The following is a 26,587-nucleotide window of genomic DNA, read 5'->3' on the forward strand; positions in this document are numbered from 1 at the left end:
TTTGTGATCTTTATAGACACCAGTTTTCAACTGAGCAGAATATAGAGGGAATGAGCTTGATCTGAAGGCAAAAAAAATACAGAGCATTAGTTTGTGGCTCTGTGATCAAGCCCAGAAAACAAACAATGTGAAGCTGCTGGTCTGAATGAGCCAGCCTGTTTTGATTGGGCCATTGGGAGTAATATGTACAGTGAAGCTATATATGAGCAGAGGAATGTGGCTCTTTCCCCAAGAAATGAATTTTTTTCCCCTCGGGGGCTGTTCACTAATACCCAACCTGTGGCAGGCTGCACATATGTGATCTTGCTTGTATACACACACACCCACATAAACGAGAAGGGAAGAAACAAATCACATTTAAAAGCATTACGGTAAATGATTAGCTTTTAGGAGTAATTACACACAATACTTCATCACAAAACACACTTTTCTGCATTTCAAAGTACATCCAGGTTTGTTGGCACTCCAAAATCACTGCACCAGAAACTGGCAAATCATAAATTGTATCTGCATCAAAGTTGTACAGAGACCAAGAGGAGGCATTTAGTGAAATAACTTGGAACATGAAACACTCAAATTTATCAAATTGTAATGGCTCAGCAATCAGCCAAAGAGCAACCCAGCTACAATACAATATTAGCCTGGTTGCTGTTTGCTGTAGAGCAGTAGCAAAAGAGACATCAAAGTGGGTCAGCATTCTTCACTTTTTAAAAAACCAATTAAATAATGACATGAATAGCAGAATCTTACTTTTAGAAGATTTACCCTAATGTAAAAAAACATACATCAGACATTTATGGTGTGTAAATAATAATCAAAGTTGATAAGGCAGCAGTGGGACCAGATATTCATGCTTTAGCTATCCATGGCTTTTCATGTCACAGTGAATATGGAATCAAATAACTGTCATTAATATTTTGAGCTTGTGAGACTGTTTGTGAATGTGTAATAAAGTTTTGCAGCTGTAGAAATATTTTGTGCATGTGTGAAAATGTTTTGTGCACACAGATATACTTTGCACAAGTGTAAAACATTTTTGTAGTTGTAAAAATATTTTGTGCATGTGTAAATAAAATTTGTGCAGGATTTTTTATAACAGGAAGAGACGGACACACAAATTTCCTACCTGTGTGTGTGATGCTGAAGTTACATCTACAAACTACAAGTTACGAGTATGAATTTTGACCCTGTTTTTACAGCTGAATCCGATTGGTCAAATGCAGAGTCAATCTGATCAATCAGAGGGCAGATGGCTGCGTTGTGTTTATCCCCCTGCAGGTCCTGATTTTTAAGATGAACGATGATAAAGGCTCTCCTGCGACCCGGGTGGGTTTAATTGTGCTTGAAGATGCCGTATATATTAATGGTAAACATTTAATGTGTTGTGTATTTAGCTTGCAGTTACTTCACTGTTACTTTAAGGCAACACAGTTGTCCATGCATATTATCAAAGGTCAGGAAGGCTGCTTTATGTGCCCAGAATAGAACAGTAATGTAGCTTTAGGATGTTAGCAAATGTCTGCTATCATTAACAAAGTAGCAGCATCAATGCTAGCAGGAACTTTTCAAGCTGAAGGCAAAGCAAGAATTGAGACCTGTACAGTAATTAAACATAGTTAGACATGAGCGCTAGGCCACTTCTTTATATTTACAATTTTGTAAAATTTGTGTGTCCGTCTCTGACTTTGTGAAATCTCACTGTTAAAAATATTCCTACAGCTACAAAAACTTTTTTACAAATGTGCGAATTATCATTCATTCATTCTGTGCATAAAACTTTTTCACACATGCACAAAATATTTATACAGCTGCAAAACTTTATTACACATTGAAAAACCATTTCACAGGCTCAAAATATTAATGACCATTATTCGATTACATAAGTAGATGAACTGACAATTATGCACTGTGTTTTCATTGGACCTCATCTCCTGAGTCTTCTGAGTGCATTTTACATAGACTGCCACACATGCAATTAACTTTTCTAAAATTAGCCTCTTTAGTGAAGAATGTAAATGTGTTGTCACAAATTTAAATTCAAGATTTACTTTCATGATTTTAAGTCAGAGTTTCACAACCGAACATGAGTCTAAATACCTTGTAAGGACAGGCCTGCAGTGTTTTGTCACAGTCCCAGTCGGCCCTGTTAAGTTTTGATGGCTGCTGAATGACACATGACTGAATAGCAGCTCTGTGTCCAGGGGGAGACCGGCGCAGAGTGCAATCGTGAACATATGGACATTAGCATAGACTGTCAGTAGCCTGCTGGCTCTAAGACTGTGCATTGGGACTGGCCTACATTACGCTGTGCCTGGTTCTGGTTGGACGACAAGCACCGTAGGCTGGCGTAGTTCCAGCACCAACTGGACAGCTAAGAAGCTGGACATCGGCCAAGGTTGTTTGTGGACACTTCAGTTAATGGACATATAGAAGCAAGTGACAGCCAGACTTGCCAACCCTGGACAAATTTTTTGAGTACCACCTCGGCGACCTAGATGCGTCAGATGTGAATCACTGCTGTTCGCACAATGAATTATTGTACATAATTTACATACATACGCATAAAAGTACATCATTTGCATACAAGCAGCAGTCAAACAGACAAAAAAGTGAAGAAAGCACTGATATGAAAAGTCTTGATTAACAGATTGTTTACAAAAATATCTGCAGATGCCAATACTGTTAGTTGGTCATTTTTTTGGCCTATGTATGTCCGTTTGTCTTTCAGCTGCCTAAACATAGCTTACCAAGGAACACAAGTTCACTTAGGCTGCACAGTAACCTACCACTACTGCTGCATTTATGTAGTTTCTATTGTTTACACCCCCACAATAATCAAACTTTAAGCCAATTAGATTTTTGAAAATGTAATTTTCAGCTAATTTGAAAAGATGATCAAAATGTAGCTGGGAAACCCAAACTAGCCTAAACAGACTATTTTGTGTCTATGGTGAAATAAATATTTTAGAGCTGGTTAATGCAACTGTTCTCACTGAACTCACAGACCAGCTTTTTGCGTAGTTTAGTGTCACAAATTGTACCAGCATGTTTTAGGACAAAAAGTAAGTCCACAGGGTACCATTAAGGAACAGGACCCCTCTCAAAGCCTTGATCAACTTGCATAGAATGTATATAAAGATCGACGTAGCAAGGTATGACGTCACCCATTGGTTTGCATTGGAGTCGGTTTGAAGCCCAGAGTTGCTGCTTACGTTCGGCACCATCTTTTCTGCTTGGAGCCAGGACCTTCCAAATAAGGAGTCTGAAAAGACACCCCGCTAACTCGGACCCAACGCTAACTTACCGGGAACACTGAGCAGTGCAGATTTGTGTTAACGTTAGCTAACTAACACAGCAAGTATTGTACCAAGTAACATTAACTCTATTCTAACTTTTTTTTTACTGTACTTTACAAGTATTACAATATCAAGTAGGCTAGTTATCTAAATACAGAGATTAAACTGGACAATGTTTCTGTTTCCTTTTAACAAGACTGTGAGTGCAAAACCCTGGTAACGTGTGAAGGGGTCTACACTCAACCAAACCTAGGTGTTTTGATCTGACTGAGCAAGGAAGTGACCAAATGACACTCACTGGGCCCTACACTCTCACTAGTGGAGCTAAAAAGATACATATATTATAGTATTTTATTCTATGCAAGATCTGTCCACAATCATTGTCAGCTCAAGTATCTAAAATCTGCATTACACAGAATAATAATGCATTTAACGGGAATATTGTTTTCACTAAAATAATTTAGCAAGAGAGAGGGTCCATCTTACATGATCATGTCTTTTCTCAGCAACCGGTGTCTGCTATGTGTAGATTATTCTTATAACAGTTTAAGGAAGTTTTTTTTTTTTTTTTTTTTTTTAAAAAACACAACAAACCACTGTTGGTTTGGAATTGTCGATTAAATCCAGTCAGTTATTCAGACAGAGAAATAATAATAAGCTTTTTAATGTATTAAAATTGCTAGCCAGACAAATTGTTACAATGTCACAATTACAATTGTTACAACTGACATTGACTTGAAAATAATTTTGTTTTTCTTGAAGATTTAGTTTGTGATTTTATTTAAAAACATACTGTAAAGCCAGTTTTAACACTGCCATAACTTTATAGTAACATACACACAGAACTGCAACATAGTTGTAATCACATTGTCACTATAAAATTTTGTAAAATCACAAAAAAATAAGTGCAGGACAGTGATTAATATTTACAGCTAATTTATAAATAATGACTCTTACAATAAACAAGTGATCAGGTTAAGTACAATATAATGTAGAAATAAACAGCTAAGCTTTATAATGTGGTACTACACAAGTGAGGATGTATACAGCACTGTATCTCGCAACAGAGTGCAACTGGGGAAAACGTTGCTGGGTAACAATGTCCTTCCATCACTTCACTGTGGCTGAGATTTAGTCAGAACTACAGATCTCTCATACAAGCGTGCCATCGTCTTCCAGAAACAGGACAACTCGTGTCAGCGTGGTTGTGGAGATGCATAAAGACCCCAGCATTCTTCTGACAGAAATGCCACTACGAAAACATTCTGTGCCGCCTACATCTTAGGAATGCAGAGTTCTTGTCTAGAATGTAATATTTATCTTGTAAATGTCTTGCAGGCTCAGCTTCCGCCTCTTACTCCACTTGATATGTGTGCTTAGCTATGTAGCTAAGTACTCCATCCATGCCGCATTAGGTGCTCTGTGCCACAGATACACCACCTTAAATGTAGACATTTCAGAGAAGACATTTCAACATCAGAGAGGCATCCATTCTGTCTTGCACTCACTCCTCCAATGCTGTGCTATCAGCATTGCAGGATAAACAGATACAACCCTGGGGTATTGAAGTGGGCAGGAATATTCAGCAGCACATAAAGGCTGAAGTCAACAAAGGCCTCCTTGGGGCTGATGTGCCCAATCCACATCGAGCTGGTTTACTTCCACCTCTGGATCACTTGAACCCTCCATGCCAAGGGGGGATAATTACATTTCCCTTCATATTACAATAACAAAGAACCCATAGTTTGGAGGCAGGTAGCATATAAAAGTAGTAAAGGTTTCTTTTTTTCATGCACCACCTCAGACAAGCTCTGAATGATCTTGACTATGATCTCACTTCCTTCTTGTTTCTATGGCGCGATTGTTCAGTTCTGCATGCAGATGACTGCTCCCTCCCCCTGTGTCACTAGGGTGTCATCTAATGTGCACCTGCACTTAGCCACCATGCAAAAGGCATGACTAAATGCAGGGTGTGATCCCTGGGTCCTGCTGCCATTTAGATTTACATTCCATTAGATGACTTGATTGAATCCACCTGCCCAGTGCACCCATTCACCTAGGCAAACCACTGCTCTAGCCATCTGCAGGGGGAAAGATTGGGTCCACTGAGTGAAACTATGTGATGAACAAAGCAAATATGGTCTTACTCAGTGATCCTCGTGCCACTCCTAACATATTATTATGTGATGTATTTATTTTTACTCTTCTCCTCTATTGGGAATCAATTTCTTTAATCTACCAGTGACAGAACTCTGCGGGATATTCATGTGGGAGGAACACAGTTCATAAATAGCATCTCAAAAGTTTGCTTTCTTTTAAACATTTGAAGCTGACCTCAGCATGAAGAGCTTTTTTTGTGGAGCCTAAACACTATATTTTGTAAAAGAGATTATAAGGACTTGGCAGAAAGTGATGCTTGTATCAAGAGAACCAAAGCTGAATCATAAAATGATATGACGCTGATTGTATTGAGGATTACATAAACTGGATCATCTGATAATATCACACATCTGACAAGCCATTTTCTCTTGTTTGTAACATAAATTCCACTTGTCACCCAACAGTGAAGTTTGGTAGCCATCCACCACTGACTACAATACCTAGTAGTTTTTTTTTCTTTTTTGTATCTTTCACAAAATCCTTCCCTGTTGTGAGACCATATGTATCACAATATTAAGGGATTTTTAGGGATTTAGGGAATTTTCCTGAGATAAGACAATAGAAAAAAACAAGTCCACATCTGGTGATTTTTTTCTCCAAGTATATTTATTGAGTTTTGTTCTTGTTTTTGGTTAGTTGGATTGGTTTACACAATCAGCATGAATAATAGTGACAGTTATAGAAATATGTAAAAAAACAACAACCCATAACAGTACAGTGCATAGGTGCCCCCCCCTTCCTTTAGTAAAATAAAAGCCAATAAAAATAAAAGCCAAGCTATAATAATAAAAGCTCAGATGATAAAGCGGCATTACAACTGCAGTGTTACAAGCAAGGTACAAAAGGGGGTCTATAGTTACTCAAGGAGAATACTTGCAAGTGTTGAAGCCTATGGAAAAATAGAGATATGGAATCCATATCTTCATGAAATGTCCCTTTGAAGAGTGAAGCAGACAGTTCAAGTATTCAAAAGTGAAACACTCCATGATTATTATACCTGTTTGCATGAGTGGGAGGTTTGTCATTTATCTATGACAAAGATATTCTTCTTTGTAGCATTTGCGATGATATCATACAGTCTGCCAGAGCAAGTACCAACAATCACATCTTGACTCAGATAATCCAGGAGCAAAGAGAGAGGGTTCATATGCAAAAACATACCAAATATTTTTTCCATATACCTTGAAAATATGCATCAAATATGCTTGGATTTTAGGACCAGACACAATGAGTGTAGGTCCCTACTGAGATTTTACATTTTAGGCATAAAAGTGAAAGCTGGGGGTTCGTTTTATGTCTTTGTTGGGACAGATTTGCAAACGGTGCAGAATTTTAAACTGCAACAGTCTAGCACAGTTACACACTGATATCTTCTTTGAAATGGAAGATTCCTACATATCAGTATGACTTCCCCTCTACTACTAGTAGTAAAATACGGAAAATAAACTTGGCCATCCCAGCTGTGTTTAAGTTTGAGTTGCTCATTGTCATCTAGGTGTGACTCCTGTAGTAAGGCTAATCTACTCAAATCTACTCCTTCCCTTTTCAATAAAGCATAGGCCTTTATCTGCTACCTCAGCCTTGGCATTGATTCTACATCTCTGGCACTCTTCTGGAGGGATGAACACCATTCCTCCAAAAGATATTCCTTCATTTGGTGTTTTGATGATGGTGGTGGAAGTGCTGTCTGACATATCAGTCCAAAATCTCCCATGGGTTGGGTTGAGATCTGGTGACTGTGAAGGCCATAGCATATGATTCACATCATTTTCGTACTCATCAAACCATTCAGTGGCCCATCGTGCCCTGTGAATTGGGGCATTGTCATCCTGGAAGAGACCACGCCCATCAGGATAGAAACGTTTCATCATTGGATAAAGGTGACCACTCAGAACAACTTTGTATTGATTTGCAGTGACCCTTCCCTCTAAGGGGACAAGTGGACCCAAACCATGCCAGCAAAATGGCCCCCAAAGCATAACAGAGCCACTTGACTCCCTCAATGTAGGGGTCAAACATTCAGGCCTGTACTGGTTTTTCAGTCACCAGTATAATCGTTTAAACCATATATATCCTAATAAAAGATATTCACCAGTGTAAATGACCCACTGTCCGGACTTAGTTCTCCTGTGGTCCTCATATTTATCAGCACTGGCTTGCTACACTGGTCACAAAAGAAAGAAAAAGAAAAGTTTTGCTTAACACCCGTAGCTTAGCAGGGAAAAGCTTGGAGTATTCCGCTCCGATTTCTCTGAGGCATTATTTAGCTTCATTAAACTCCTTCTGTTTCCAAAGCACTGCAGCAGACAGGTCGTGATAGGAGATTTTCCTTCCCTCTAGGGTGATGTCACCGTTAACCTTCTGCTTATAGGGAAATGAATGGAATCGAATTGTGATCGGGCGCAGTTGCTGGTCAGAGCCAGGCTTGGGCGCTAGAGAGCAGTGAGCCTTTTCAAGCTTGACATGGCCTCCCTTGGTATCCATGTTGAGAAAATTTGGAAGCCAATGTTCAATCCAAAGCATTCCTCCCCTCCATATTCTCTAGCATGTTAAAAATGCATATGTTCTTTCATTGTCCTCTGTTCTCAAGCTCATCTATTTGGTCTGAGAGAAATTCGATTTTCTCCAGGGCTATAATTTTACTAGCTTGAGGCTCATTAGCAGTTTCCAGCTGTAGCCTCTACCTCATCCAGTTGGTCACTAGCCCTCTTCAGTTCGTTGGTGTGAGAGAGGACTGTTTTAGCCAGAGGGTCGAGTTTATCATTAATAGCCATCATTAGTTTACTGGTCATCAGTTCAAGTGTTTTAGTGAGCCCAGGTTCCAGTTCCATTTTGCTATCGTCTTCTTCATGCTCACAGCCATGTTGGGATAATGATGTAGCAGTGCTGTCAGTGGTTTGCTATTACAGTTTCTTTTGGTTTTTACCCTAAGACTATGGCATTGTTTGGTGTTGTTTTGTGTAGAAATGTTCAAGAGTCATACTACTACACTGATATTACAAAAAAGAACCATATCTCAACTGAAATGTTGAATATATATTGGGTGTTTACAGAGCCCCCGTAGAACCGACCGTCTCCTAAGCCATCATCACGTGACCCCCACATCTGGTGATTTTTAATTTGCAAATCAACACAACACTGTAAAATTGCACACAGATCCACTTCCTCCATAAACTCCTACCACTCAAAATTCACTCGGACAGTAAACATTTGTAATGAATATTCACTGCAGGTACAGTGTGACAAAGGCATCTCAAAGCATAGCAAATCATAAGCATTTTCTCTTCAAGTCCTCAGGAAGCAGGTGTGCCCTGAGCAGTGTCATAACTGATGGAGTCTTGGGAGGGAATCTCTCTGCTTTCACTTTCTCTTTTTGAGAACAGGTTTTTCCAGCGTCTGCAATCCAACTGAAGAGCTACTGGACTGAACAGCTATTTTTCACGTTATTTTGTGCGCTGACAACGGTTTAGTCTTTTCTGACTGCTCTTCCATGAGCTTTGCAGAAAAAGTCAAGGCAATGTTTTCTGCTGCCATCTTGACCAGGACTCCCTGGCAGAAGAGATATTGTATCTCAGTGGGATCTTTCTGGTTAAATAAAGAATAAATAAATACAATGAAATAAAATCTTATTTCACCCACTTTAACCTCCAGAAACTTTTACTTGTGAATTATAGAAATTACTTCTTTAATAATACAGAAAGGTCCCACTTGCTTTTTCCTTTTGGACCCGAGTCAATTTATTATATTCATGCACTATTTGATAAGATACTTGCAGGGGTTGGAGCTGTGCAACCAAATGTAACCTTTTGAAGAACTGCGGTGCTCTTTCTGTTGGGAATTCAGACGCTCTCCTTGGTTCCACAGGGAAACCAGGACAGCATGAATATTAACCTGTGAGCTATGAGTAGATTTCAAGTCAGCTAAATCATCAGGTTCAAGAAGATCTGAGGACATCATTATTCCCTCATTCTTGTCCATGTCATTGGTCCTTTAGTCATCCAGTCCATCAGTCAGTAGGGTCAGGATAGGACAACATGGACATCTGTGGATACATGTTGAGTGTGACATCAGCATTTATGATGGCATAATTTCAGGTTGTAATCAAATGGAAATTAAATGGCATCTGCACAATCTGTGAATTCACTTGGGGAGGAAATGTAAATTTGTGAGGTGCTTTTGTGTAGAATTCACCAGCAAACGTGAATTAGTATGGTTGACAACTGCAAACTATCTTGACTGTGCTGACCTTTCTGGAAAGAAGAGAACCAGAAAGTCCATGTGCAGTGGCTTCTGCCTTACAAGGAAACTACTCTCCAGAGACTGCAAACATGATCACTGTTACTAGACTGTGCAGCTGTTTCTAAATAAACTACATTGCCCATATTCTTCGTGATGAAGGAATATGTCACTCACTGCAATGGTGTGGTCCACTGACATGTTCCTAATAGTTTTGGAGGCCTACGGCACAGAGGAATAAGATATATCAGTTGGTAGATCAATACTGTACTTGTTAGATCAGTTCATTGTAAGTTTTGGTCATTTCATGGGATTTGTTGACAATAAATATAGAAATTCATGAGCTTTATCCTTTACGGCATCAACCTGATGACTGAAGAAGCACATTCCAAGAGACTAGAAATGATTCGTTCATTAATTGATTAGTTAATCGACAGAGAGCAACTATTTTGATGATCTATTAATCATTTGTGAGCATTTACTGCTTTTATTTGTCTTTTTTAATTTGGTGACATCACATTGGGCTTTCAAAATAGTGGTGTGTCGATATGTCAGTATTTTCTGACATTTTGTAGGCTAAATGATGAAATGATTAACTGGGAACATAATTGTCAGATAAATAAATAATGATAATAATCGTTAGTTGCAGGCTTACTCATACTATTCTATTGCATTACATTATGATGTAACACTCATTTTGTATTTGCACTTTTTTCATGTGCACTGCATTAATGAGCGCCTTGAATATAAATGTAATTTCTTGCAAACCAGGGAAGTGGACTCTTTACATGGGCTGTAAATCCAGAAGTGATTTCTACAAATAGGGTGACTTCTGAGGCAACATCCCTCAGGCGAAAGTGCAGCTATGAGAAGATTATGATGCACAGCATTTACCCAAGAGCGAGAATATAAGATATATGGGGGCAATTTTGATTTATAATACTTTCTTTACGTGTTTGACCTATGTACATTACAACATATTAGGAAACCATTCCTCAGTGCGAGAGAGAGGCTCATGCTTGGTGTTTCTTGCTTCTTTCTATCTCGAAGAGACGTAAATGAATCATGGCTGCATCTCTCGGATGCTCGCTTAATTCTCAGAATGAATATCAGCATTACATAGAAGTGGCTGAATGCTTTTAATATTGAGAACCTTAGATATTAAATTAGATGATTTGCTCTTGACATGAATCTCCTTCAACTCTGATGTGACTCCCTTCATTAAGTCTGCCTTGTGTCTGCCTTAAAAACAGACAGGAAAGGGGCTCCACTAAAATATTTTCAAAAAGTAGGTTAGTTTCCTTCCATTATTATCAGCCTGCTTCATATTAAAAACATTTTAGCGAACCATTGGGATTACTGGGGCTAAGTGGCCATTTAAGAGGCCATGTAAAGTAAATCCATAGAGCCTACCTTGTCCTAATAATAGTTTTAAGCCCAAACTCTTGAACCATTTCCAGCAGCTCAGAGCAACCCCACTGTGGGTCCTGATCTCTGGTTTGTCTCTCTGGGACAGGAGCATCATGGTCCACAAGACCTGGGTAAATGTTTGTGCACAGAGGCTGAGCTGGATCATATTCATAACCGTGGAAGTGTCTCTGATTTATGAGGTGGGATTTACTACCTATTGTATGGTGTTATGCAAAAAAAGCCGCAGACAGCAGCCATTTTGTGCTCTAGATAATAAGAACTAGTGGTAATAAAGTGAGTAGGATGAGCAATTTATGACTACTGAGGAGTATTGTCTAGTAAGACCAGAATAAATTTATAAATGGCACACAGAACTCACAAGTGTGAGTGCATCATCTTCTATTAAATAGTCACCCCTGCCTCTGTCCTTTCAAGTACTTGCATAACTAGAGGAGACACGACTCTGTAAAGATGTATCAATAAATCAATACATTTCTATAGTATATTGCTGTGCTACTCTACTGATTTAATTGCCAAATTCTCTAGTGGAATCGTGCTTCGTTGATGATGCATGTTGATGAACATCTCTGGTAAGGACTGAATAAACAGGAATATCCAATTATGTTACATGTATAGCTCTCTTTCTCTTGTGGTTTCATTTCTGGACCACGAAGCTCTGATGTTGCTTGTCGCTTATTGTTCAATGTTTTGTAACTGGAATTTGACTAAGGAACATTTTCAAATAAGGTAAACATATGCAAATACGCAAAGACAAAGTATATATAGGTATGCACTTAAAAACCTGATATAAACTGATTCCTGACAAAGTTAATTATGACTATAAAACCTTAAGGCTCGAACTCTACGTTATTGAGGTCACAAAAAGTAATCACAATGCAAAACTCTTTGATAGTTGAAAAAGTGGCTGTTTGAACTTTTAAAAAAGGAAATGTACCACACCATTTGCTTGATAATTCCCATTACCATCAAAAGCAGCAGAAGGAGAAGAGGGCCCCGTTCCTGATCCTTAAGCTGATTGAAATATGCTGCTCATTAGAGTCCATTCACAAAATCCATGAATCACAGTAAGACAGACGACAGTTGCCTCACCTGTAAAAAGGTCCCTCCTATTAACAGGCAGATAGCCTAACTATTGTACTAAGGAAAATGGCTCAATTTATTACCGCCTTCATATGAATGCAAATGAGGTGCAATCAATAAGTCCAATTTCTGACGTGTCATTAATAATAAGAGGCCAAAGAGAAAAGTAAGACCAACATTAATATAATGCCAGCAGTTAATAAGGATGTAAAAATCTATATGAAATGGATGATTCTGTATATCGCTAATAATTATCACATACCAGTGTACTCATTAGGGGAAAGCTAGGATAAGATTCTGCACTGTGCATTTCAGAGATCACAAAAAGGGCTTAAATCAGTAATGAAATGAAAACAAGGGTTCATGAAATTAATAAAATTAAGAAATCTAGTGTCAAACAACATAATTGAAAATGTAAGTTAGATCACTTCTCCTCCTCTCTACTATCTATCTACGAGATAAATCTACAAAATGTGATTTTTAAAATAGACCTAAAGAAAAGCAGACAGTCACATACCTCATTTATTGAATTGAATTAAATATTCAATAGTAAAGAAAATGGACACAAACCAACCAGAGTACAACAGCAGGAAAGAGTGAAAGCTGGGAGATTCAAGGTGGCTGCAGAAAAAGGAGAAGTGAGAAAGAGATTTATGCTAAACGTGTGCTGACTGACAAAGCAACGTCTTCTCAAGGCTCTGCAGGAGATCGGCCTAAATCCTTCTCATAAATTTTATATTAATGCCAGAGGTAACCAAGGTTGTTTTTCCCAGTATTTCTCCAGGTCCATTAAACACACCTAATATATTTCAACATTATTCTCCCATTTCCCCATCTAAGTAGCTCCACTGAATTGCAAAACTTGTACATAAGAGAATGTTTATTCCTCACAGACTCTGATGAGACTTCAGTGGCTGTGCTTCTCTGTTAAGGTTTACTGGTTTAAAGATAAAAACGCTAACACACTCACCTTCCTCTGCACCTGTAGGTACTGTAACCTTGCCATTCTAGGAGATAATAAGACGAGCTGTCTAAGTGGGAAGGGGGGAAGCAATCTTTCTCAGATCTCCCTCACCGCTCTGTTGTAGTTTATTCCTAAGGAATAAGAATTCAACTTGATAACAAGTCACAAAATCCTTTATTCCTGAAAAAATGTGAGAGCTGTCTATCAACATTTTTGCTTTGAGTAAGAGAAAGAAAAAGGGTTGCTTGTGCAATTTGTTACCTTCTGAGCAGCCGTCTGTGCAGGTAATGCCAAGTTTCTACTTTCACACCTTCAGTGAATAACCTGTTTCAAGATGTGGAGAGTTTTCCCCTCCTAATTCCCAATACAACATAGTAAATCCCAAAGAAACAGACTGCAGCCACTGCCTTCAAATGTAGTGGCTACCATGGAAACTACAATGAACTTCAGTATCAATATACCACATAACCAGATGATAGTAAAAACACTAAAATAGTCTATATCTCTGGCACACTAAGTCATTAACATAATGTGCTACATGAATAATAGGCCTACATACAAGTAATGAGTTCTTCATCCCTTAGTGAACAGATATACTGTATTCCACTGTTGTTCACTGACAAACTAATTTATTAGATCACCAGTGTTTCCACTACCATTGCCTTGGAGGGGCAGCTCAGCCCCCCATAAGATAGGATGAGACACTACCATTTGTATCAATATAATTTGATGTTGCGTTAAAATACACAACCTGTTTCTTCCGTAAAGCTGTGCTAGTGTTTGCATCTCTCCTCTCTCACATTCTCCATGCAACCCCCACCCCCACTAGCTCAAATATTCTCCTTCAATAGGAGGGAAACACAGCGCCAGTCCAGGCAGAGAGCTATTGGGTTCAGCGACAACAGCTCAGATAAAAGTGAATAAAGCGTCAAAATGAATATCAGCAGCAACGTGTGTTATTGAGAACAAAACTGCAAGTTCACATGCAGTTGGTCAGCGTTGTTTTTTTGTTTTTTTTTAAATGATAGGTTATAATAAACAGTGGCGTTAATTGTGAATTGAGCCACGCTAGCTAACTAGCTTGTAGCTAACTAGCCCATGTTGCCCAGCGGCTTGTGTCTGCTGTCTGCTCATAAACACCGGCAGCCAAGTCAAACACAGACAGATGTTTTACCGTTTTACCGGAATGTTTCTCTTCACACTCACTTCCTGTCTTAAGTATGCAGTCTGTGGCACAGCCTGAGGCTGATGATAGGCTAGTTGTCCTTGCACAAAACCTGTAAGAGATGTACAGGGCTACATAGGAGGAAATACTTTGTCTGGTAAAGAACTGTCTACCTCAATTGAAAAATGTACTATTTTGTCAAAGCAAGTAGGCCTATTGTTGTTTTTGTTCTGTTAACATTTGTATTGTTATTTGCACAGCTGTGTATTTTGTTTATTAGGAGAGGAGTACCTGTAATTGTACTCTATTTTAATCAGTCTGTTTTCCTGAAAACTACATTGTCAGAAATAGGCCTATTTTTATTAAATATAGGCCTATCCTCATCCAACCCAGGCACCCCCACCCCTCCCACCCCCCACAGCACACCGCTTACCCAAAGCAGTCAACCTAGGGGGAAGCACTGATCACTTAGTCACAGTAAAGGCTTCAGATACATTTTAAAATTTTCCTCTAACCGAAGAGGCATAAAAGCTCTAAAAAGTATTTTGCAAACTGGAAGTACGACATGGATTTCGACATACAACAGTCTCCTCAGTCAAAATGGTGGCTCACCCCTTTACGCACTCACGAGAAAGGAGAAAACATGTCTCCCAGCTAGACAGGAGCAACAGCAGTGGTTTGATCTCTGCTTGAGCTCCACTTTTCAATTGCTAGTCACAAAGATGTAAGAGCATATGTCTGGCATTTAACAGCCATGAAAAGTAGTCATGGAAAAAGCTGGGGAGAGAGACTGTGACTTTATTCTGAAACATCACTGTGTCAGTTGTCAAAACATGCTGATAGACAAAACACGCTAATAGGCACGAGCGCCTGAATGCGTGTGCACACACACACACACAGACAATTAAAAAAGCTCTGGAGACAGCAGACTTGATTGTTTATCTGCATCGTAGCATAGAGAATTGAAATCCACAGCCACAGATAAGACATCAATCTTCCTCAGTGGGCTGCGTAAATAAATCTGATTACGGACAGAATCATTTCCCCTGTAGAATTGTTTTATCTGCTCATTCCATGCCTCAGCGCCAGATAACTCGGAAAGTGCTTGGCACAAGGTGGCGGCTTGCCTCCTGCTTGTCTCACATCAACGTCGCAGGCCTGTTGCCAGTGGAATGAAGTCATATTTGCCTCAAACTTCAAAATATAAAGTACCAGTCAAAAATTGCAACGGTGTGTCCAAACTTTTGACTGTTACTGTATGTAAAAGAAACACAGATCTACTAAATCTTGCACTACCACCATTATGTAAGACCTTATTATTGTTAAAACTGGAGATAATAATGATTAAAGACTTTGATGGGTGGAAACTAGGGCTGCAACCAACAGTTATTTTCATTACTAATTAATCTGTCATTATTTTTGCAATTCATTGATTATTTGGCCTATAAAAAAATGTACAATTTCCTAAAACTTATCTCCAGTCTAAAACCCCAAAATATTAAATGAAATATCACAGAGTAAGAAAAACAGCAAATCTTTGCCTAGTAATTAGTTGGCCTTTTTACTTGAAAAATACAGTTACTGAAATAGTTATTTTCTAGTTGTAATTTTCTGCCTCAATCGACCAATCATCACATCCATCATCATCATCACAGCTCTAGTGGAAACTTTTGTATAGTCTGAATTTTGATGGAACAAACTAAATCAAAATGATGCAACACAGCAGTTCACTTTTGATTCAAGAAGTTTAAAATTTAAACTGACATTAAACTTCACATATTAATTATGTGCATTCATTTTATGAAAGACTGGATAAACTTTTTTAAGTCAAAACATTTGGAGTTTTTAAAATTAAGAGAACACTACCCCTTATGAACTAATTCAATCTGAAGCAAACTGATCACAACCATAATAATAAGATGCGGCAATGCCAAAATAAATTCTGATTATTTGCATAATTGCTGTGAAATTCCCCATTTGTACATGTGAAAGAATTCAAATTATATGTACTGTAAGTCACTCCTACTGAGCATCAGCTCATAATTTCAATATATTTCAAGCCACTGAATATTTTATGCAGCCAAGGAAAAAACAAATCCCTCACAGATTTGGATAAACGAGATAATGTAATGCTGGAGTGTACTAAGCTAAGCACTAATCCAACTGTTTGTTTTCACATTGTAATGTGTTGGAATCCCTTTCAACCAAAACAAATTTGTTGGTGTTTCTCTGTTGGATCTGATAAAGTATTAAAGGCATTCAGTCTGAGGTCAGTTCACTTGTGTGACCTGAATAAGCATCGACAGCCACTAAAATGAATTTGGGCAAAACAGACAAGCCGGCAGCTGAGCACATCTACGTTGCACAAGCCTGCATTCAGCAGACAGGCATGGTGACAAAGCATTCCCTTAAAACACACCAGATAAAAGACTAATTTGGTCCAATTTTGCTTGAGGGATGCTTATCTCTGAACTCAAATAAGGTCAAAAGAGAAAGCAGTCACAGAGCCGGTGATAAGATTGTGGTGGAAAAGCAAAAATAAACCCTGTAACCTCTCTAAAAATGAGTTATGCTCCGGATGCTTGTAGATGTGGTTATTGCCATTTACCTCCAGTGAGGACAACGTGACTCACCACAATGAAAGGTAAATAAATAACTGATGAGGGCAATAAAAAAGGAAATGCAGAAGTTAGGCTTATCAGAAAAAAACAACAGCCAAATTTTTACTCTAGAACGACGAAGATAAGAAAACTGGACTTCAGTGGAAATAATAAACACAAATCATAAATCATTACAGATTAAATGTTAGCATACTGTACTTTGGCGTAATCTCTTCCACAGCAGGCGATTGTTGCTTTCAGAACTTATCAGGAGCGCTGTGTGTGTGTGTGTGTGTGTATGTAAGCAGAAGGAAACTTGTTTTGGAACACCTTAAGTCGCAGTATCCAATGCCGTATGAAGCTAGTGGAAGGCAACAAAAAAGAATTATGGAAGTTTAAGATTTATTACACCATTTTTGACAAATGATGTCAAGAAAAGGACAAAAGCTGAGAGCTTATAAACTAAATGAGTCAGATCTTACAGACGTTGGGTTCATGTCCTACCAGCAGTGAGCCGAGGCAGAGAAACTGCACCAAGAGACAGTAATGAAAAATAGTGCGATTCCATCAGCTTACTGCTTTACCTGTCCTTAGATGAAGGGAGAAATGAAAGATTGCTGCAACTGAACTGTCTATCACTTATGAACTATACGTACAACCCATCAGAGCAGGATTCCTCTCAGAAGACATTGGTGGATCACAACACTTTCTAAGCACAGTTCTTCCTTTTTGATCAATCACTGAAGGTGAGAGCTGGTTGAGTTATTGACATGGGAAAATATGAGGTGTAAGGGATAACTGATTGCCTCTGAGGAAGCACGTTTGGCTTTAAAGTGCAATTAAAAAGAAAAGTATTATAAAGAAACGTCCCTATATCTGTTATTATTCACTGCATGGGTCCAGTGAATAAGTGGGTCTATACTGCCCTATCACAATCAATCAATGAAGCAAAAACAGGCGGTGGAAAACATGCTGTTGTCTTGATAGCTTATCTATGGAGATTTTCAGCATTACAATAAGCACAACTTGCTGGAAAACAATAAAATAGATTTCTTTTATAGATGTAAATTTGTATGCAATGCATCTTTGCTTTTCCACAACTTTTTTACATGATAGTTTGACAGATGTTTGATGGCTCTAGCATAACATGACAATGAAAATCCAATGACAAATGAACCTATTACCTCAAAATACACCACAGGTTCATGAGTTCTTGTGAGGCTAAGAAACTACCTGACCACAAATGGGCATGGTTACTGGGAAATCCATCTATATTCAAAGGTGTTTGCCTATTTGGTAGTTTTCTCAGGTAATCACTCTTGGTCTTTTTTGCTGCCGCTACTTCATCTCCAGCCCAATTGTTTTGATTTTCTCAACCACAACTTTAGAATACCTTCAAACTTTACATGATTTCAAAAACTCTGTTCAGATCTGTTTATTTGAAATTGCCCAATTGTCACTTCATATGATTTGTCTTTATTTGTCTGGCTGTGACTGAATACAGCAGCGGTATATTCTCCCCAAAAGGCTCCACTGAATTTTATACACTCAGCTTGTTGGGGTTTTAGATTTGATCAATTCCAAATACAGCATGATTCAATATATCAATTTAAGTTCTGAATCCTCCTTCCAATTCTCGGCACATTGAGTAAGAAAAAACACCAACATCTGTTAAAAGCAAAAACCATCTTCAATCTATACATCAAGTTGATTGTGTAACCAGGACTGTAGATGGAAGTTCAGACGCTTCAAACTTCACACTCAAGAATCAATAAGCAAAATGAAAAAGGATATTTCTTATCAATGCCCTGCTTCTTCTGAATTTAGAAGTTCGAATTCAGACCAGATTCTTGGTCCCTACTGACTGTACTCCTCACTGCCCTCTGACAGCACTTTTGCATGTTGCTAAATTAAGAGACTTAAATATCTGTCACGATTGTAAGTGAAAAAATATCTACTGTTTTCACAACTTTTAGCTTTATAATGCAGGCCAGTTGATTATTCACTATTACAGTATTATATTGGCTCAGCTCTGGCATAAAATACATTTTTGTAAGCACTGCAGTGGTCAATCTTGTCTGCCTACAGTACTGTTATGAGTGAAAATACAACCTAATTAGCCCACTTCAGTTTTTATGGGAACAAGTCAGAGATGTACAAGTTCAAAGCTTAATCATTACTTGATGGCTAGATAGATAAAAAAAAAAAAATTATATATATATATATATATTACATTTAAAACTACATCACAAGTGCACAGATGCACAGTAGCAAAGAGCAGGAGGAGGAAACTGAAAACTCCTTAAGCTGAACAATTTTTCACAGCTGCTGCTTGCTAACACTGACAGCAACAAAGCCAGAGTGGTGGTCCATAAACTGAGATGTGAGAGTGAATGCAATTTCCCCTTGTTTTGAGATGTGCATGCATAACACACAAACCAAACACTAACCAATATATTAGACTGCCACATGAGGTGTGATAAATGATGATAATGTAAATGACTATATGCCAACGGAGTGAATCGGTTGCACCTGTAGGCCTGTGGTCATTTGTTTTGTGATTGCCAAGGGCATAATGAACAATAGGCACCCTGTGTGAGTAAGCCCGATTTGTTTTGCCCTTTGTGTTGCATTATCTGGCTGACCTGTCACGGTTGTATCACAGGCAGGTTTATTGGATTTAGAGACCTGGCTGTCGCGGTTTACACCTACACCTTCTGCTGTCGTGGGTGCTGATCAGCATTTCCTATGTGGTGAGTGAGTTACTACAGTGTCCTCTCCGGTGTCTCATTTTAATAACTGTCTGCTGTGACAGATACGCTACATGTTAATGTTAATGTTAATGTGACAATGTTGAAGTTGTTAGCATATGAATGTTGGTGATGAGTAGGGGGGGGGTCCCCAGCAAGAATATACTGGCGCTATGACAGATATGTCATGCTTGAGCCTGTCACCTTGATATTAAAAGAAATACATACACTACATGGCCAAAAGTATGTGGACACTCAAACATTACACCCGTATGTGCTTGTTGAATACTTGAGCGGATATGTTGTTATTACAGCCTGCATTCTAAGATTTTGGAACCTGGCTGCAAGGATTTGTTCCTTGAGTGAGATGAGCCCTGATGTTGGATGATACAGCCTCGGTCGCAGTTAGCATTCCAGTTCAACACAAAGGTGTTGGGTGGGGTTGAGTTAAGGGCCCTGTGCAGGCCAGTTAGGTTCTTCTACACAAACTGTGAAAACCATTTTACACACATTTTATGGACATGGCATTGTGCACAGGGGGATTGTCATGATGAAACAGGACAGGGCCTTCCCCACACAGTTGCCACTAAGTTACAAGCACATTATTGTTAAAGCAATGGTTCCCAACCTGGGGTCAGGATCCCTTAAGGGGTCTCAAGATAAATCTTAAAGGTTGCGAGAACAGTATTAAAATGAAGCAGAAAAAAACTGTATACACAAAACTTATATTTATGTTTTCAGACATTCTAGTTTTGCCTGTGAATCACTGGAGTTTTATCTCATTGCTTCTAAAAATGAATAAAAACTGTACAAAAATCCCTCTTTGAATTAGCACAGACATAACCTGAGGGCTCACGATTAGACTTGGTTTTACTTTAAGGGGACACAAGCCAAAAAGACTAGGAACCAGTGGTCTACAGAATCACTGTATGATGAAGCATTATGATTTTCCTTAAATAAAATAATGGGATTTAGCCCAAACTCAGAAAATCAGACAAAAAGTACATAAAAAATGTGGATAAGATTGTCTTCATACTTTTGGGCATACATAAATATACCTTTAACTTACAAAGTGAATAATAAATATGAATAGTAACACTGTAAGGAGGGCAACTGGATCCCTTTCTGGACCATGAACACTGCAGTCATGTATTTTTAAGGGCGACAGGTAAGCAGCTTAACTCCACCTCTCGAAGTGGGACTAGAGAGTGAGGGATAATTCAATAAAGTCAGCTCTCTGAAAGATCAGGCCTTCTGGTGTTTCCCCCCCTGCAAAGCCAACGACACTGCCTGAAATCTACAATGACAAAACGGACAGCTGTTGACTGGGGACGTTGCACTGAGGAGAATCAGGTCCCGGCGCACAAACTCGTCCCGGCGCTCCCGCATCATCGCAGTGACAGGCCTCGAGAGCCAAGGACTGACACAGGAGGGAGAGGGGATGGGAACGTTAATGTATCATTCATCAGAGCTCCACACCCTGCCTCTGCTGCAGTATGAAAACATAACTGTAATGAAAATCCTATTGATCGGTGTCGCTTCCTTTTAGACAAATTGCACTGTTTTCTCTGCCTTTCAGTTGTCTGGAAGGCAAATGTAAAGAGCAAAGATGAAACCCCTCGAGACATCATCGTCTATGCTCCATCATGACATGGGGGACCTTGTATCAACTGCAGAGCCTTCTGTAGAACCGAAAAACATCACGATTTAAATCAGCATCGAGAAAAAGCTAATGAAGTACTATATTCACTGAGCAAATTGGCCAATCATGTTTATAATGCAGCATATAACTGACTCAGATTATGAAAAAATTGCAGTCATTTTCAAGGCTTGATAAGATAATGGCTACAGTGAATGTTATTCCATTAAAAAGGGGATTTCCAGTGGATGTCAAATACATCCCCCCCTCCCCCCCCATTAATCCACCTACATGATTGTGGAGGCATGCGTGGCCTCGTGGTTATAGAGACCATCTCTGCTTTGAACTACCAACAACCCTGCAGAAGTGTCCTTGATCAAGACACAGCTACAGGGGGAGCTGCTCTTGGCTGTCCCTGTTTGTTCAACCCTTTGCTGCAATGCAAACATGCAGTCTCAGAGGAAGATGCAAAAAAAAAAAAAAAAAAGACTAATTTAAAAAAATGTCAGTGCACTGAAGTCTTTTTACAATCCTGAAATTGTTCTCTTGGTTAGCCAGCCCTCCAGTGTCCAGTCTCAGAGGCCTCAGAAAGCATCAAGTTAGAAATCATTAGAAATTATCTCTGACATCATCACCCCTATCAGTGGTCATTAGGGAAAGGACAGCCAAAGAAAACTATTTTAAAAGCACTGGAACACGGCCAGTTATGTGGTCCCGGAGGAGGCGTCTGCAGAGCTAACATGCATGAAGTGACAAGACAGACAGTGAGTGTGGATAACCATCTTACCCGTGTGCAGTCCTCCTGCATTTCTAAATTAAAGATAGGGAGATAGCACAGCCACAATCTCTGTGTGGGATCTCCATTCTCTGGTGAAGTGAAGGGACTTGAAGGAAATAGATCAACCCAGCATCTCAGAGGTCAAGGGTTTATTTAATGAAGTCATATTACTGATGCCTGCTCCTTTCTGTTATCATCAAGTGTCAGTTTATATAGATGGGTGCGGTTGTGAAGTTCACGGAAATAAACACACAATTTTTATAAAGACACATGAAGATTTTTTACCAATTAATTCCAAATGTTAATAAAGAAACAACTGGCCCATCTTCAAGTTCTTCAAAGTGAAATACTTGGGTTAAATCCAGTACCTGTTGTCTAGTGAAATGATTAACTGAGCAGCATTTGTTATTTAGACCCACACATTCTGCGACAAACTCTGCCAACTGGGGGTGAAATTTTTAACTCGGAAACCTAAATTACTACCGCTGCGAGACCAACTGTTCACGGTGAATAACAAAATGTGTGGGTGGGAACTGTGTGAACAATTCTGATTCCATAAACATACCATGAACACAACTTTGAACATATTCAAAAGACAAATACGCAGAAGGATTAAAACTTGTTTCTTTTCCTTTTGGAGGGAGAATTTACATGTTCACTGATAGACTGAATAAACACAGAGCATGACGGTTAAAAACTCATCTGCACTGTGTCATGCAATAGTATCCTCTTTTGCTCCTAGCGTTGAAAATAATGATGAACGTATTCATCACCACATACTCCTGTCTTTCACTCTCATACAGTATGCACATATCTGTTTGTGTCTCTGCCTATGTGTGTGTGTGTGTGTGTGTGGATGTGTGGGATATCCACGGTAACACAGAGAAATAAAGCCATCAGTAAAAATGAAAGAATAAGCCAGAATTGAGGAAAAAACTGGCACAGGGGCTTTGACGGCAATAACCCGACATGCAGGGGAATTAACCGGGTATTACAGCTAAACCTGTGGGACTCTGCAGCTTCCGTACGGAAACTTAGACACATGGACCGGCATACATGCTGTGACCTCGGAAAAGGGAGGGTGAAGGATAATACCTCTGCCTTTGAAGAAAAAAAACAGGTCAAATCTTTCGGTTCTAAACATCTACAGTGCTTTTTTCTTTCAAAACTAGATTGTCATTAAATTATTAAATAAACCACTTTAATACCTTTATTTCTGTCAGAATCATTAGCATCTCCAGCACAGAAAAGAACTGTTTCTTGACATTGGGAGGGCTCACATTTCCAGGCTCATGTTTTGACTCCAAGTGTCATGGAGACAGAGATTTAGAGTGACAACGCTGATGCCAAACGTTGTACTCCTGCAATGCTTTGCAAAAACATGGCACATTCAACATTCTGACTTAGCACACAATATTCCCTGAGACTTAAATTAACAATGTGGAAAAATAAAATCACCACTCAAAATAAAAAGGAAGAGAGAAATGACATTTCTCACAGAGGAAAACCAGAGACTAATTTTGTTTCATGAGTCAACCTTGGACAAAAATTTAGCAAAGGCAGTAGAACGCTGAGTTCGACTACTTCCTGGAGAGACTGACAGCTGAAATGGTGCATTACTGTCAATCACTTTGCTCCTGTTAGTTTGGGGCTATATGTGCTGTTTAAAATAATGAGAATGAACAGTGATGAAACAATTTTGGCAAATGAGCTCGTCTTTTAATCCAATTAGCTTTGGCTCTAACAGCCAATGACAATTCTCAATATGAGGATCACTAGCAAAAAAAACGTGACCACCAAGATAACAAAAAACAGTGTTTGATTACATTTTGATTAGATTTCAGTTTATGGATTCATAATTAGCAGCTGTAGCTTAAATGTATTTACTGCAGCTATGCCTCATCACCATTTTAAAAAGTGTTAAGTACCCACACCAGAAAAACATGCAATCTGATGCACATTTAGTTCACCTCCTACTGACTCTAACAGCAACTAAGATGGAATAGAGATCCAGTCAATATACTCATGCTGTTTAACTCATATTTCACTGTTGGCAGCAATACAAAAAATTGCCATTTTAGATTGATTACTGGCAGGATAACGCAAATTTGCATATAATAAAAATTAATTCAGAAGCAAGTGATTATTAGGAAAAATATTCAGCATAGTCATTTGAATTGATTTATTTCCATATCCGCAGGAAAATGACAAATTATTCTTCATAACATTTCATTTTGTTGTTATTCTGCATACGGTTTTGTTTTGTTAACACTCTCACCTTTTGAATTTAACCTCATGAATAATACAACGCAGAAAAGGGGGAAGCATAACACATTAAAATATTTGATTTGCCCCTTATTCTAGCTTAGCTTCAACAGCCAAACACATAGAAGAATTACAGCTACTGTAGATGCATCAGAATACATAGAACCATGTGTGTGTGTGTGTGTTTGTGTACGTGTTTGCTGTGCTATTCATTTCAACACTGTTTTTTTTTTCCTTTCTGTTGAAGGAACCGCCAGCTTAGCTTCAAGCACATCACCCTATAATTGTTCCTTGGTTCATATCTGTCATGACACTTCTATAGGTCTGCAGCCACTGTCACAAACCAAAGCCTGCAGCCCTAATGGGGTCGCTCTATTTTTTCCTCAGTATCTCATACAACCAGCCTTTGTTCCTCATAGCACAATCTGGAGATGCCATTAGTGGGGAGGGAGACAGTGATGTTTAGTGACAGCCAACGACTCCTCTGGTCAAGAAAGTGCCCTAGAGTCATCAGAGTGTCACACACACCCCTCTGCTCTGACTGAACACAGCCTTAGCTCTCCGAGTTCACCTTTGTTCTAGCTATCTGAAAAGCAGAGAGCTAATTGTGTGACAGGGGTCGGGGTGGGCAGCACCCACGACAGCCTGAGTTGTGCCATGGCGTAAAGCTGCCAGCCCTTCTTGTCAAACATACTGCAGGAGAATCCGACACGAAAATTAGGCAAGAGGGGGAGGCTCTCATTTTGCTGGAAGTGGCAGTTTTTGTCTTTGTGTTCTGTTCATGACTACTGTCATCACATTTAGGGCTGAGCTCAAAAACATGCAGAAATTCTGCAAGCGGCTGTGTAGAATGATAAGAGAGAAGCTACATGGCCTGTTTGATGCTGATAACTCAGACTCAGCATAAATCAAACACCTTCTGGCTATTCAAATAATTTGTACAGTTGGGCATCATATGTTGAGAGGGGATAGAAGAATTCAGAGCAAGAAAGTATCATGCCTCAGTGCCCTGAAATGAAATGCTGCAGACTTGTCAAATTATATCTTCCAAGTGAAATGCTTATGCTGTGATTTATCAGCATTACTATAAAATATACAACACATTTCTAACACTATAAATTAAGTACAACTTTTCCAACTTTCCCCATCACAAATGTTGAATGATAGGAACAAATTTTATTTCCTCAACCATTAGATACAGAAATGAGCGAATGTCATTCAATGACATGTTGTCTTGAGTCTTCTGTGGTTATTTAATGTCGCCAAAACAAACAGTAAATCCGCTTGTGGTTCATTTGTGGAGAGCGTCGTTTAGAGACAATACCGCAGACCACTCTATAGGCAGTTAATGGGTTTACTTGGCTGCTTCATACTTGTGGGACCTCGGGCCCTACTGTTTGCTTTAGGCGCTGGCAATTTCCAACAGGCTGTGGAGGCTCTATGCATCAGTGCTGGCTTAACACAAAATGGCAGCTTGATGGCAGCTGATGCTTGAATTTTATGTTAGAAAAAAAAAGTCGACATCATGGATCTACACCAAAGCTAACTATTTAGCTCAATGCTGGGAAAGGGGTTTTAACTGGCTTTTTGAAATCTGAGTTGTAGTTTTACAGGGGATATGGCTGACACGGAAGACTAGACAAAAATCGTATTTCCAAATGATCCACTGTCAGCGTCTCAGCCTCCTCTAATGAGTGAGGAGAGCTAAGGTATGCCGATGATTAATATAACGGATTCTGAAAGGTAAGACAAGCTTGATAAAAGGAAAGCTGAAGGGTGCCGAGGCAAAAGAAAAGCGCCTTTTGTGAGATCTTAGTAATGTTATCCAAGTCCTTTTTTTTTTTTTTTTTTTTTTTTTTTTTTTTTTAAATACATGGGACTGGTTTGTTTCACAATTTCATCTTCATCCTTTGAACAAGAGTGGGACAAATCCTTTCTTTCAAATCTGGACAGGGACGTGAAGACTTCTGTAGCAGAGTGCATAAAGATAAAAGACTTTTTTTGTGTAGTAAATGATCTTCTTAAAATGATTACTTTGCTCTTGCGTGTAAAAGCTTAGGATTTTACAGTGCAGGAAAATAAATAAAAAATATCTAAGGAAAAAAACTTAACAATGGCATTTTCAACAACAATCTGACTCAGCTATAAAAGTTATTATTTAATCATTACTGTAGTGGAAATTGCAGCATAAAGCCATATGCAGTGTATGTTGCAGACCAAGAA

At 38.9% G+C, this 26,587-nt stretch overlaps 1 protein-coding gene across 4 annotated transcripts in view; it reads right to left on the reverse strand.

The window, feature by feature from the left end:
* unc5a (unc-5 netrin receptor A) overlaps positions 1 to 26,587 on the reverse strand; it is a 143,968-nt gene that overhangs the window by 105,725 nt on the left and 11,656 nt on the right. The window lies entirely within an intron of this gene.

The sequence above is a fragment of the Thunnus albacares genome, chromosome 10 (genome assembly GCF_914725855.1).
Source record: "Thunnus albacares chromosome 10, fThuAlb1.1, whole genome shotgun sequence".
NCBI classification, from domain to species: domain Eukaryota; kingdom Metazoa; phylum Chordata; class Actinopteri; order Scombriformes; family Scombridae; genus Thunnus; species Thunnus albacares.